Source organism: Phocoena sinus, chromosome 2, assembly GCF_008692025.1.
Source record: "Phocoena sinus isolate mPhoSin1 chromosome 2, mPhoSin1.pri, whole genome shotgun sequence".
NCBI lineage: Eukaryota > Metazoa > Chordata > Mammalia > Artiodactyla > Phocoenidae > Phocoena > Phocoena sinus.
In genome coordinates, this window is record NC_045764.1 from 174,424,081 (window position 1) to 174,435,039 (window position 10,959).

At 58.0% G+C, this 10,959-nt stretch overlaps 1 long non-coding RNA gene across 2 annotated transcripts; it reads left to right on the forward strand.

Moving 5' to 3' along the window:
* Positions 1–380: 380 nt before the first annotated feature.
* On the forward strand, positions 381–6,146 carry LOC116746385. Of its 2 annotated transcripts, XR_004347694.1 has the most exons (5): positions 381–575; positions 1,670–1,763; positions 2,647–3,099; positions 3,570–4,624; positions 5,698–6,125. It is a non-coding gene; the product is annotated as an uncharacterized LOC116746385 (long non-coding RNA). The 2 variants fall into 2 exon arrangements; XR_004347691.1 differs by having other exon boundaries at positions 2,647–4,624; positions 5,698–6,146.
* The last annotated feature ends 4,813 nt before the right edge of the window (positions 6,147–10,959 follow it).

Sequence of the window (10,959 nt, forward strand, 5' to 3'; positions counted from 1 at the left end):
CGAGGGCCTGCCTGCTGTGCGTGCTGATCTTCCTGGTGCTTGAGGAGAGGTTGCCCGTGGCCCGTTCGCATTCTTCATGACGCACAATACACGGTCGGCCTCTCTTCAGTATCACATCCCACCTTGCATGCCTCCTGCAAGCTCGCCAGTGTCCGGTGCCCAGCGGCCAGCGGCCAGCGTCCACGAAGGCGGAGCACGCGCCGACTCATCCAGGGCCATGGGGCGGGGCCGTGGGCGGGGCCGTGGGCGGGGCCGTCTGAGGAAGGAGCCTCCTGTCTGCAGTCAGCCCTGCTGAGTGGTACCTGGCATAGGTTGCCTGTGAGGTGTTCACTTTCTATACGATGAATATTATACAGTCAACCTCTTTCCGGTATCGAATCCCGCCTTGGACGACTTCTGCTCTGGTGCAGACTCCGGGCGGTAGAAGCCTCCACGCGGGTTGACCCGTGGACTTGGTTTAGGACCTGTGCCACTGGCCTCTTCATTTTCCAGCCGCATCCGTTCTGGAGGGTTCCCGAGAGCAGCGCGGAGCGGACTCCGTGCTTCCCGCGGTCCCAGACGGCCCTGCTACCGAGGTGCTGGGCTAGGTTTACCTGGTGACTCTTATTTCACGCTGGTACCCTCACCCCCACCCCAGCCCTGCCGAGACCCAGGCACGGCAGGATCGCCCAGGGCAGGGGAAGGGTCCAGGGCCCCTGGAAAGGTGAACTCGAAGAGCACCTCCAGAGGATGACCTAGGGCTGTTTGGTATTTGCTAATTGCCCTTTCTGAGCCTGGCTTGCATCACCCCCACTGGCAAGAGATAACTTCCTTGCCTTGGAAGTCTCAGCTCTGGGCATGCCTTTCCCCATGGGCTGCTCCTCGGGCCGTGGCCTCTCTGTGCCCAGCACGTAGCGAGGGGTCGCCTCAGCTCCAGGAAGATCAGCAGTGACCTTGCCAGTGGGGCGTCAGGCCTTCAAGTTCTACAGATGTGCCTCCTTCTGCTGGGGTGCCCACCCCTCCTCTCCAGCCCCTCAGCCATAGCCCTGCAGGAGGGATCGCCCTTTCCGGCCTGGACTGCTACCCAGGCCCCCCACCTGCGTCTCCTTCCCGTCCCCCTCCTCCTTCTGCCAGGGAGAACCTTCCAGAGTGCAATCTGGCTCTCTCTGCCCTGCCCAGAGCCCCACCGTGGCACCTCTGCCCCCATGCTCGGCTCTAAAACAGTAACTAGTGGCTCAAGGCCCCCAGACTGGCCAACCTCACCCCCTGCCCCTCCCTGCCTATGACACTTTACGGTGTATGCCCATTTTACGTCCGTCCGTCCTCCTGCCGGGAGCTGAGTCCCTGGTGGCCGCCTCTGTGCAGCCTGCCCTGAACGCCCTTCTCCCCCCATGCAGGGTGCAGGCCTCCCTTAGCCCCCCCATGCCCTGCATGCTTCTTTCCTGGGACACTGCAGGATCTCTTGCTCTTTGCTTCACCCCGTCCCCACCAAGAGTTGCCCCCTTTCTAGAGCAGGGGTTTGGGATTCTGAAGGTGTTGAAATGTCCCTTGCTCAGCAAGGCTGTCCCTGATCACCCAGCCTAGCTCCCACCTCTTCCCAGCAACCTTCTCTCATCACCTTGTTACCATTGTCTTCCTAGCTTATCCAAAATTACCTGATGTTAATATTTTCTTTCTCTCTCTCCTCTAGGCTGTAAAATTTCTCAGGGCAGGAAATTTTTCTGTCATGTTGCCTGCTGTGCCTCCAGCCCTGGGATCCAGGCCAGGCCCATAATAGCAGAATGGTGAGTGTTTGTCGATTGAGTAACGGACTCCCTAAGGACTGGGACCTTATCAAGTTAATCCCTAGGAAAGTGCCAAGCACAAAGGAGGCACTCAAGATGTGGTGATGAGCATATGAATATGGTAATTGGTTTTTAGAATTTCTTCACATTTTTTAAAAGCCATTTGATTTTTCATCATTTTCTGCCCCTTCCAGGATGTCATTTGAGAGTCTGAGGTTTGCTGCTGGGTCTGGGCTCTTCTTTCCACTTTCCAGGGGGCCCCCAGGGCCCGGAAAGGAGTGACAAGCCCCAGTACAACCCCACAGACCCTAATTGAGGCCCCCCACCACCACCTTCTAGCAAACTCTACAGCACTCGGAGCCGGGTGCTCTGGGGGACTCCATCTGCAACAGGCTGGAGCGTGGCGTCAGGGCTAATATTTTATTCATGGAACTGAATAAATGGGGACATTTGGAGATGAAAATTGTTGTTAATGCATCCACACATCTTTGGAATACATTAAATGTGTGTAGGGGGGCGGGAGGAGACATTAGCCTTATTTAATGGCTCCGATGTAAGCATCCCCACACCAGAGCACTGCATTAATGAGCACGGCTGCCTCGGCCCCCTCAATCTCCCAGGCTGCTGCCTGGGAGAAGCATTGGGTACATCGCCGCCACTTGAGAATTATGCATGAGACAAAAGGTCAGCCCAGGGTACCAGACACTGGGCAGCGTGCAGGTTCCAAACTCATTTTAGACCCAAAGATGGTGACCCTGTGCCGCTTGGTGCAGAATTTCATTAAAAGCCAAATTACTGGTTTATCTGTTGTTTGAGGAGAAGAGAAAATAAACAAAGGGCCTTTTTCATCTGACAAGCCGAATGAAAATGTCTGTACCCACAGCAGCCAGGAGGAAAGTCACCACGGACCCTGGAGCCAGAGGATCGGTGACTCAGGGCCATTGCCCAGGTGCCGTAAGTAAACCAGCCGCAGGTTCCAACTCAGGGGTGCTCGCTGAGTTCCGGTGCCTCTGTGGGCAAGGGCCCCATGGCCCCAGATTCTCTTTGCATGATGAGGTAGGCTTACTTTTCCCAACACACAGCTTGCCATCCTTTTCGTGGTTTTCCCCTGCACCCACCTGGCACCTCCAATTTGGTGCCATTCCTCCTGGAATGGAGTGTTTTCAGTTGGGTGCCGTGCCCATGGCCCTTGGCCCGGAGAGTGGGTCGCTTGCTCCATCAGAAGACCCAAAGCACAGTGGGAGTCTAAATACCAAAGACCACGTTGAGTATCTTCGAGCGCATTTGACGGCTGTATCCACCCCTCGGGCGAGTACAGATGAAGTCAGGACAGTTGGTAAGCAAGAATGAGCGCTCAGACCAGCCCGGTGAGCTCTGCAGGGTGGGCTCGGCACCCCTCCCCTCCCCCAGGCTGCTTCTCCTCTCTGCTCTGCCCCACGCTTGCTTGTACCACCCTGCACAGAGTCAGCGGCTGGTGCAGCTCTGGGGACCCATGGAGGTCACAGTCCTCATGGGTCCTTGAGGATGCAAAGACCCCCCCAAATGCCAGGGCTGAGTGAGACCCTTGAGTTTATTCCCCTCCTCTTCCGTCCCTCTACTCACATCCTCATACACGTAAGAAAACTGACATCCGGGGGCAGGGGGTAGAATGCTTTGCTGTGACTGTTTTTCCTAAGGGTAGTCTTAAGCTTTGGGGTCTAGACCACCTCTGGCAAATAAGCAGTTTCCCTCTTGGTAATGACAGGGGTGACCCAGCACCCCAGGACTACGGGAACGCCAAGCGGGACTCAATACCTCATTTCTCAGGGGCTTGCTGGGGGTGACGCTGCTGCCCTGCTCCAGAGCTTCTAGAAGCCAGTGCCTTCGCTCTGCAGTGCCAGCTCATAGTAGGTGCTCAGCTAACGCCTGGATCAAAGCTGGGCTCAGACACCAGCGCAAAGTAAGTATTCGACCTGGGAGTGTATTGAATCAGGTCTTTATTGCCAGGAGGAAGCACACAGGAGGCACTGGGAGGACATTTGTGGGATGAATAAATAAAAGCATGCTCTTTGAGGGAATAAAGGAGCAGAGAAACCAAGAACCTGGGGGAGACGGACATAAATCTCCAGCAAGCGCCGCCAAGCTTCTGCAGTCAAGGCTGCTGAAAAGACCCTGCGGAGACAGAGGGGCCATTTGTCACCGCGGGGACGGGCTTGAGGGCCAGGAAGCAAGGGCAGGATGGAACCTTGTTCATCACTTTCGCATTATCCCGGCGGCAATGGAGGGGAGCCCACGGCCACGCCGCCTGCCTGGCGGAATGAGTGCCGGGCTAGGGGTGGAGAAGGACCCCGAGGAGGGGCAGGCTGGGCTGGAGGAGGAGGCAGGCATCTCAGAGCCCACCTCATGCCCTTGGTGCTGCAGTTGTTGTTTTCATACCTATGAGACCCTATCCAGGGCTCCGCTCCAATGCCACTTCCTACAGGAAGCCCTCCCTGATCCACCCCTCCACACAGAACCTCAATTTGCAATCAGATGTCAGTCCTCGGATCCTTTGATCAATAGGTATCTCCTGGCCCAGCCTGCACGCTCCATGGGGACAGGGGCTGTTTCTGGTATGGTGGCTGTGAGGCCCCTGTGCTTGGTTCGGCCCGGGGAAGGCACTGCATGTTGCTGGTTAGCCCTGTCTTGCCTTTGCAGGCACTCTGGACCTGGCACTCGACAGGTGCCCAGTGCATGGACATCCCATGGGCGGAGCCTTGGGTTGACCCCAACCAGGAGCCAAGGGCTGGGCCAGAGGTGGCTGCAAGGACCACTTCTGCCTAGAGAGATGTGACTGTGAGCTCGGGATCCTGGCCCAACCCTGGAGGCATTCCTTGGATCTGGTAAGTGCTCATCGGAAGGACCACTGGTTGCTTCCCATTTGGGTCTGGAACAGAAGTGGGGTTTGCCCAGGGCACACAGGGTCCAGGGAGCCACGCCCATTATGAGGGTCAGGGCCACCTTACCCGACATAGCTCCCCTGGCTTCCAACAGTGTTTGTTGAGTGAATGAATGAAACAGGGCCTCCTGACTCCTGCCCGGAGCTCCCTCGACCCCCACCATGGCCTTGCTCCAAGCAGAGGCCATCCCTCCTTCCTCTGGCTGCAGAGAAGGGAGGGAACCCCACAGGGGCAGTGCTGCAGTAAGCGTACGGGACGCTTGAGCAGGCTGGGCCCTGACTTGGGTGCCCCGAGCCCCACGCCCAGGGTCCCCGGTCTTCCCTGTGGCAGGACGCTGCTGAGAAGGTGCAGAGTCTGGGGTGTAGGAAACCGTCCAGCATGCTGCTCCCCACCATCTGCGATATCTTCGTTTTCGCTAACACTCAAAAATAGACGTTTCTGTTATGCTCTCTCGTTGGCAGGGGAGCGGCGGGGCCTGCCAAGGCCTGGGGGAGCCCGCCAGCCTGCGGAGTTTTACTGTACAAACAGTTGGGGAGGGGGGCGTCTCTGCTAACTTGAAATCCCCATCAGTAAACATGCCAATTTAAAGTGTAATTAACTCAGGCCGGAAAACATTCAGCTTTGGACTGCCTTTCACAGTTGACGTTGTTTTTCTTTTATTTATTTATCTCTTTCCGGGTGTGGTGGTGTCTGTGGCAGGTTTCAGCCAGGAAAAATCCAAGGGGGGCTTGAGTGGGGAGGGGGCCGGGTTGGGAGAGGCAGCGATGGAGGGAAGAGAGGGGAGGTCGGACCGACACCCCTTCGGCCCTTGGCCTGGTGTCTCTATCCACTTTCTGTCCAGGGAGATGGGCGCCAGGGGAGGAAACAGAGGCAGAGGGAAGGAGGGCAGACCCCTGTGCCAGCTGGGCCCAGCGATTCAGTCGTGAGCGCGTCAGGGACCCCGGGATGACACTGGGCTTGTGGAGGGGGCTCTGGTTGTCCCTCCTGACTCCCCTCTGTTTTGCCTCCCCTCTCAGTGGCCAGCTTGCTTACTCTGAACCCATCTTGGAGTCTCAGCCCTTTCCTCTCCTGATCTCATCTCCTGCTTCACACGACTGCACCACGGTCCCTGGTGGTGATCGAGGCAGAGGGCACCCATGCCCCAGGAGACAGATGCACAGCGCCCTCCCCGCCTCACCCAGGAAGCTGGGGGAGGCCCCCGCACCCCCTACCGTTTGAAGCACCCGGACTTGAGTACCGGGGGACCACCCCGCGGCGGGAAGGACCGGCCTTCACGTGGACCGTGGGGAGGACCGAGGACCGTATGGGCTCATGGAGGTGCCAAGGACCATGCCCTGCCCCACAGACAGCGGGGCTGGGAGGTGAAAACGCTGGTTAGAAGGACGTAAGAATTCCTGCTCTTCCTTTTGAAGCACTTTGAATCTTGTCAGACCATTTGAGTAATAAACACACATCATAAAAATCTAAATACGTTTGTGTGTCTATGTGTTCAGAGATGGTGTTGGTTAAGTGGAGGGTCTAAAAACAGAGGCCGTCTGCCTCTGGGAGGGCTTCTCACGTAGAGCCCCCGGCCTTGGCCCACGGAGCACTGCGCGGGGAGCGTCTTCCTGCGGACCACCCCCAACCTGTGAGCTCCCGTCCCACGTGGGAACCAGAGCCACGGAAGGACGTGCTTTCCTCTCAGTCTCAGGTCTGAGACGGTCCCCCAGCCGCAGCTGCCAGCCCCCACGAGGGGCAGAGAGGCCAGAGCCCAGGGACAGGGTCGGTGCCCACGCCTCGCTCTGCCAGCCTCCGCCTGGTCACGACACAGCCGGGCTGACTCAGACGCAGCCCTGAGCGGGAGCCTCATAAATTACGTAATTACCTATGAAACCTGCCACCGCCGGTTCTCAGCCGGGAAGGACACGCTCCGGCCGGTGGGTGACTCATGCTGTTTTCCCCAGAGCCTTTCGCCCGCGCTCTGCCTGCTGCCTTGACCTGGGCTGGCTGGACTGCGGGGGAACCAGCTTGGCTTCTTCCCCGGCTCCCCAGCATAGGAAAGGCAGGCAGCCACCGTTTTGCCAGCGCTTCGGGTTGGGGGGGGTACCTTCTTCAGCCCCCCTCTGCACCCCCCATGGCCCTCCAGATGGACAGTCCCCATCTGACAGAGGAGGAAACCGAGGCCCAGAGAGGTTGCTCTGAGTAGTGTCAGAGCGTAGACCTTTGGATGAGTGCAGCCGCTGGGTAGACCCCCAAACCTCTGGCCTCTCCCCTCTTCTCCAGAGTCCCTTGATGTGGGCAAACTCTACCTCTGGAAAAACACTTCTACTCTTGAAAGTGACTTTGACTTTGGGCAACAGGCATAAGTTTGCCCTTCCAACCTGAACTGGCTGTATATACCTGGTGGGGGATGCTGGGAGAGGAGATGCCATTCTTATAAATGTACAGTGGGGTCTGGGGAGCGTGGGCTCCGATGAGGACTTAGGTTCACATCCAGCCTTTGTCACTTACTGGCACTGAGCCTCGGTTTCCTCATCTACGAAATGAGCACCCACCTCGCAGATGGGATGAGAGGGAAATGCGTTTCAAACGTACACAAAGTGCTGACCGGGTCAGGCTCTCATTGAAGTGGGGTTTCCCTCCCACTGACCCATGGCTGGTTAGGGTCCCCGGGGATCCTGAAGTCACGACACACCTGCAGCCTGACCCACCCCGGCCTGGAGACCACCCGCTACTCATGGTCCAGACTACCCCTCGTTACTGGCCACAGTGCCCAGACCCTGGGCACTCTCAATCTGCCTCCCAGCTCCTGAAGGCGTGCCCCAAACAGAATCACAAGGAACAGAGCCTGTTATGTTCAGGGTCACGTGCAGCTCTGCAGCAAGTTTCCACAGCACGTCACGAGGGTGCTGAGGGTCCCCAAATAGATGTGCTGAGGGGCTGGCTTCCTGGGGAAAATCTGGGAGCAGGTACTTTTCCTCCGATGGCCTCAACCTGCCTTTCCTTCCTCATCATGATCCCCCTGGAGCTGGCCCACAGTTCCAATAATGATATAACAGCCACCCTCTCCAACTGTGCACCTACTTGTGCCAGGCAGGAGCTGGATGCTACATCCAAACCCACAGGAGAAGGTCCTGGCAAACAGCACAAATCTGGAGGCAGATCTTGTCAGGATCCTGGCTCCACGTTAACCCTGGGAGGTCACTTGCCTGCACCGGGACTCAGTCTTCTCATCTGTAAAATGGGTGTAACTGGATCAGACTATGTGACATTGACGTCCCAAGATTCCCTTCCTGTACCATCACCGCATGTGACCAGGCTTCCAGGTTATGGGGTCACTGTCCCCTCAACCACCAAAACACCCAACCACCATCTCTGCTCCCTCCATCATCCAGGGGATCACAGCCCCTCCACAGTTCTGCATTCGCAGGGAGGTGGGACAGGGCGGGGCTCACACGCCCTCTCTCCCTGGGACTCCTCACCCCCTCCCTGCCTCCACTCCACAACCCCCTCCTCACCTCCCTCTGCTCTCTGCCCCCTTGCTCTTTTCTTTCCCATGCACCATCAAGCCAGAACTGTCCACGGAAGTTTCTAGAAGTTACCCCGGGGAGTTGCAGCTCCCTAGAGGGAACACCCGGAATCTGAGCATCAGGCCTCATTGCTCATGAAGCTTCGGTTCTGCCACAGGATGGGGAGCGGTGCTGTTGCCTGGTCCAGCCCCTGTGGCCTGGGGGCCAGGCCTCCCCTCATCCCTTCCTGTAGCCCTTCATGGGACTCCGGTCCTATCAGGGATGCTGGGGCCTCAGAGGGGCTTTGCTGGCTCCCCGGGACACAGAGCACAGCCATGTCCTCAAGGCAGTGCAGCAAGTGCCCTGGGCACAGGCTCTGCACACCAGCTGCCTCAGTGCTCATCCCAGTGTAACACTGTGTGCAGTATTTCATCTCTGTGGGCCTCAGGCTTCCTATCTGTCAAATGGGGCTGTCATGAGGATTAAATGAGTTAATCCGTGCAAGTGGATGGATATTAGCTGTGAGACGCTTCACTGCTCATCGTCTCTGAGACCCCGTGAGATATCTAAGGTGTCCCCCTTTATTTTTCTGGTTGAGGTGGTGGTGTGCGCCACTATTTTTTTCCTCCCTTGCCATGATCACTGACACCTTTGGTCCCCAGAGTGAGGGGTCACAATTCGATTATTGCAGAGGTCAACTTCTCAGCAGCCTCCAGACCCTTCTCCGCTGGGGACACTCCTGTCCCGGCTTCCGGGCTGTGAGGGCTGGAGATGGGGAGGGGTGGCCGGATGCTTGGATGGGAGGGTCCAGAGATAGAATTCAAGTCAGGGTATGGAGCTAGATGCTGGGAGACAAGACCAGAACTCAGCACACAGCCTGGCACGTGGGAGGAGCCGGAGAATTAATGACAAAATGGGGGCCCCCGGGCTTGGGGACACTTGGATGTATCTTATGCCAAAGGGCTTGGTGTCAGAGGACAGGACAGACAGGGCCAGGCAATGTTGGCCAGTGGTCAGCGCTGTGACTCAGGCTGGTTCTGGGTACCGTGGGGACCCCTGAGCTGGCAGCCCCAAACCTCAGCAAGGGGCCTTGTGGCATGGTGCTCTGTCCTGCCAGCCCACGACCCCAGCATGGACTGTCAGAGGGTTGAGGAATGTGTGTGTACGTGTATGAACGATTGCCTACCCCGCCATGTGCACATGCCCACACATGTAGATATGCACATGAGGAAGAGAAGGCTTCCTGTGTGCTTGCCAAGGTCAGGGATCCTGGACAGGGTGCACAGGGGTCAAGGGAGTCAGGAAGCAGAAGTGCCTACTGCCAGAGATGGTGAAGAGTAATGGGCATTAGTGGAAGGTGAGTACTGGATCGGAAACTGAGCTAGAAGAAAGGTCTGGGGTCAGAGTGGACCTGGTCCTCTCTGAAGTAAGGCTACTCACTAGTTCTTTCTGAGACTAAAGCAACTGACACCCTGTGCAGCTGTCCCTGGGTCACTCTGATGCCTCTGAGTCACAGGACTCTCTCATCCTCTGCTGGTCACTGATGAAGTTGACTCCACTGTGGCCTCCTGGTGACAAGCCCTCTCTGCTCAGAGGGGGGCGGTCGCTTCCACTCACACCCAGTGCCCCTAATGGCCACGCTCATTTGCTTCCCGCGGCTCTGCCCTGAGGACTCCTCAGCAGACACACCCCTCCTTTGGCGGCACACCTGACGGAGCAGGGCTGGGGTCATGTACCACCCGAGAATACAGTCAAGTTTTCTCACAGGAAGAAAGTTTGTTTTCCAGAATCAACTACATTTCCAGCCCCCAGGACAGGGATGGGAGACTGGGGGGTGGGGAGGGCAAGCGGATGATAGATTAAAGGTGCTTCACGCCCCACTTGGGTTCCAACCCTTTAACCCTGAAGACAGGGATGGGGAGGAAAGTGTCATTGATGCTGCAAGCACCACACGCTCCAACACCTGAGTCACCAGCCCAGCTCTGCAATGGACTTGCCGTGTGACCTTGGGGAAGTCACTCAGACCCTATGTGCTTCCGTTTCCTTACTGCGTGACCTGAGTTTTTTGGAGAGAGACCTGAGACCCCGCCTGACACAGCGTCGTGCGGAGAGCTGGCGCTCCGTCACCCCGAGGGCTCCCTGCCAGCATCCTCGGCCCCTCCCACCCCTGCCCCCCCCCCCCCCCCGCCTGGCGCAGACACGGGGGATGCTGGGTGCGTGGAACAGACCACCTTGAGCTTGGGGCACGGCCGCTGTGCACCGGCCTCTCCCCCGCAGAGGGAGGAAGACTCAAACCAAGCCCTCCGAGGGGCCATGGGCGATGACTGGCGCAGGGGCTCTCAGTCCCCAGGATGCGGGGGCGGAGGCCCCTTCCTGGAGTCCTGGCTGGGTCGGTAGGGCTGTTGTTTGTCTCCTGTCTGCTGTCATCTTCCATTTAGCATCACCCTCACAGTGCTGACGTTTTCCTGAGGCCAGTCCAGGAGGAAGGGAGCTGGTGGCTGCTCGGGACACGCAAGGGAGGAGACGGGGTGTGGGTGGTGGGCCTGGGCTTTACCAAGGCTGCCTCCTCCCTGGACTTGAGGTGAAGAGGTGGTACGGGCCCCTCCCCCATGGCGGGTCACGCCATCGGTCCCCCCCCAGGCCCCAACAGCCGTCGGTTTCCAGCTTCCCCGCCTCATTTGTGCACAGCAGAGCGGGTCCCTGGGTAGCTCTCCAGCCTGAAACACGGCAGCTGTCCTGTTCCCTCCTGCATCTCCTTTTCCTGGGACTCAGTGCCAGTGTCTGCAGCAA